This window comes from Formica exsecta, unplaced genomic scaffold (genome assembly GCF_003651465.1).
Source record: "Formica exsecta isolate Colony F162 unplaced genomic scaffold, ASM365146v1 scaffold1214, whole genome shotgun sequence".
Classification (NCBI taxonomy): domain Eukaryota; kingdom Metazoa; phylum Arthropoda; class Insecta; order Hymenoptera; family Formicidae; genus Formica; species Formica exsecta.
This window is the reverse complement of record NW_021848550.1, coordinates 37,807-41,761: the sequence shown is the minus strand read 5'-3', so window position 1 is coordinate 41,761 and position 3,955 is coordinate 37,807. Positions and strand designations below refer to the sequence as shown.

Sequence of the window (3,955 nt, the reverse complement as noted above, 5' to 3'; positions counted from 1 at the left end):
AATATTATTGCCGAATGATCCGTTATCTTGGGCTCATGACATATTTCCACTTCCATATCCATGTTAGAAAAAACCAAATCAATTATTGTCGCGGAAGTATTTACAATCCTTGTGGGTTCTCTTACCAATTGCTTTAATCCTACAGAATTCATTACCCTAATTAATTTACCTTAAACATAATTATTCACTTTCATATTTATATTAAAATCTCCCATTATTCGTATATATTATATACGTTATAGTAATATATATATTACTATAACATATATAATATATTACTAATATATATATATATATATATATTAACTGGTTATGTGGCGGGCAGGGACTCATGATGTTCATCGATACTTTGTCAAAGGTGGAGTCAGGAGTGTCTGTTAATATCATCAGTTGCTTGGTTTTTAGCCGTACCAGCTTCTTTAATTGACAAAAATGGCAATTTTAAATGAAGATTTGAATCAGAGATGCCAGATTGCAGCCGCAACAGCATGCTTATAGCCTGTGGAGGAGATAGGCTGGCAACGTATACAAAGCATGTTCCCTTGTCCGTGTGCGCTCGAGCACGGGACATAAAGTCGACGGGCGACTTGTTTTCGGCCGTCGGCTTTATATTGATGGTTTGGAAAATGTTCGCGAAATTACGCGACACCGAATTCGAGCGACTGCCAGTCATCTTCGAGAACGTGTGGTTCCAGCGCATTACCTTTCTACTGAAGAAAAAAACGTTTTTGATAACTCTTCTTGAAGAAAAACGCGACTTCGAGATTCGCGAAGCTGATGATGTTGTCGTCAGCGGAAACATACGCGTTTCCGAGGCCATCGAGAAAGATTAGCTGGATCTGCTTTCACTTCCGATGCTGTCCACCGAGCTTTTATTGAACACTGAAGATGTTTATAAGGAATGGAGACCGTGCGGATACGAATACAATGGTATTTTCAAAGGGATAAAATTCAGTGACATTTCCGTCACCGTTGGCGAGTTACGCTAGTTCCACGAATGGTCTTCGTATATGGATATGTTTCAATTAAAAATATTGTCTAGCGATTGGAGATTTGTGTATGGATCGAAGATCCGATATGTCGCGATCGAACCCGTTTTTTATAAACGATTGGTCGATGAATTACCGAAGGATTACGGATTGCCGGTGTATTATTATAAAACATCGATATTCAAATCGGTTTCGAATTGAAAGGTTTAAAATCTACCACATCCTAGAGACAACAGATTGCAATTAGACATAAGTACGAACATTACGTTTTTGTGTCATACGAAAACCCGCGCAACTTACTCTTTGAAGACCCTATGAGAGAAAAGATGCACGCGCTCACTGTACTGTTACAAATCGTATGTGAGAACATAACGACGTCAAAAATCAAGGCTGTGGAAGTCGCGAGCAATCGAGCCGCGAATAGCCTCTTGATGCCGCTTCTACTCGATATTTTCCATAGTGAACCGTAAGTATTCACTTAGTCACCGTAAGTATTCACTACAGAATTTTAACGAACGTCGTTATGACTTCAGAAAGCGAACAGAAATCTCGGATAAACAGTTTCGAGCAAAAATTCGCAATATAAGATACACATTTTTCAATATGTATATACAATTTCTATAAATGCAAATTTCATTATATCGTGTCTTTTTTTTACATGCACGGTTCTAAATGAATGTGAACATATCATTTCTGTTGTTTTAGGTTGACTTATAGGTGGCCGATAGTTTCGCATACTATTACCCAAGTTTCAATGAAATGAACGTTAATGTTAACCTAGGGGATGCGAATGATACATTCCCATTTTAAAATGTGCATCTCGTCATAGCGGCGGAAGTTCTCTCTGACTGATCTTGCATCATTCTCAAAAACCTGACGGCCGTTTTAAGTTCCAGTTGCTTTATTCTTCTAAAGGAGACCGTCACGACCCAACTTGAACAATACTAACAGAGGCAAATCTGATATTGGTCGGTAAACAAATCGACACTTCGGAAAAAAGTTACCTCTTGTTGAAAACACGAAGGGAGAAGAGAGAACCGATCGTAGTACAGATCTGAGGAAAAGATTTCTCATTGCTAGAAAATGCGAAAGCGACGTTGAGAAAATTCGACAACGAGAATCAAGAAATGCTTTTTATATCTCAAGGCTAAGAGTTACTTGGTAAAATTACAGAAAAAATTATAAACAAATGTACTTATACACATGTTTATATATGTATAATAATTTTTGTAATAATAAAATTAAAAAAACATCTTTAATTTTTAAAAGTATTTATTTAAAAATAATCTTTTTTTCTTGCTTTATTCGAGAATTTATCACCGGACTTGTTACTTTTCATTCGCAGGTCTAGTCGGATTCATGACTTGCATTCGGCGCGAGATCGCAAACGAGCGTTACGTTTTCATCCAGGAGACTAATGCTTTCAAATTCGATTTATTCTCGCAATTCTATGCGGATCAATTGGAATAAGGACTAATGGCTAATGTGTTGAAGGAAGGTCAATGAGGAAGTTATCGGTACTTGCGCATAGATTGGCGTAGCGACGTGCGAATAGAGCACGCCTATGTGAAAATATTGACAACAAGAGATTTGAGTAGCCTGAAATGGATTCAAAGTCTATTAACGTATCAGACCATATCCGCATACACTCTGCAGTGTGTATTATGTGTCGTTAAACTTCAGACAAGTTTCGACAAACATTTTTTGCTCTCTCGGCTGAACCATGAGAATAATATTGAGACGTCCGCTGATCGGCTTTGATATTTAGAAGTGTCACTCATTCGCATCCGAAATAATAACTCTTTTTTATAAAACTAAGTAATTTGTGCGCTTGAGCACACGGACGAGGGCTTATGCTTTGTGTGAATTGCCAGCCTATCCCCTCCACAGGCTGTAAGGATGCTGTTGCGGCTGTAATGCAGGCATCTCTGGTTTGAGTGATGGCCTTCATCCCGACCCAGTGGTATTTTTTCTTTATATGATTCTATGTCTTTGTAACACCTTGTATCCGCCTATCGCAGAACACTGGGTCTCCACTATTATTTGTTGCCTACTAGTTTTCGCAGGGATCGTAACTTTGTTAGTACATATAAAGGTTCTTACATTGATGTCATCTAATATTCGAATGATTAGGGACTATACAGGGTGAACCAGTAACTCTTGCCACCTCGAATATTTTCGAGTCTAGAATAGTAACGAAAAATTTTTTCCTACAAAAGTTTTATAGTTTCAAAGGTGCCATCGAGTGGTGGTAACAGAGTGGCCTTCACTTGGACACAGTACAATTGAACACGGTGCAAATGGACATGTTACAAATGGACACGAGATTTCGCACACGGTTCAATTGGACACAGTGCATTTGGACAAAGTAATTTTGAGTACAGTAGCTTTTGGACACGTAAGAAAATACGCATCGTTTACTTGGACACTGCTCACTTGGACACTGTTCATTTGGACACCATTCATTTGGACACAGAAAGACGCACACCGTTCATTTGGATACCGTTCATTAGCCCACCGTTCGTTTGGATACCGTTATTTGCCCACCGTTCGTTTGGACATCGTTCATTTGCCCAACGTTCGTTTGGACACCGTTCATTCGCCCACCGTTCGTTTGAACACCGTTCATTTGCCCATCGTTCGTTTGGACACCGTTCATTTGCCCACCGTTCGTTTGGACACCGTTCATTTGTACACAGAAACATGCGCACTGTTTGTTTGAATATGTAACAGATGGAGAGAAATAAAAATCTTTTTGGAAAAATATAATCAGTATTCTTATTACATTTTAGGTAAATATAGCGAAAAGGGGACCCAGCCCCAATGAGCTTGACCTTGATATATGTTGTCAAGGACATAATTCTGAGTAACATTTTTTTTCTAATTTAATCGTCGCTCGTTGCTTATTAAAAAGTTATTAACAAAAAAAGTTTGAGATATACCAAAGTACATGCATAAGAAGTACG

At 38.4% G+C, this 3,955-nt stretch overlaps 1 pseudogene; it reads left to right on the top strand.

Moving 5' to 3' along the window:
• Window positions 1–1,016: 1,016 nt before the first annotated feature.
• Window positions 1,017–3,107, top strand: LOC115244487 (annotated as a pseudogene).
• The last annotated feature ends 848 nt before the right edge of the window (window positions 3,108–3,955 follow it).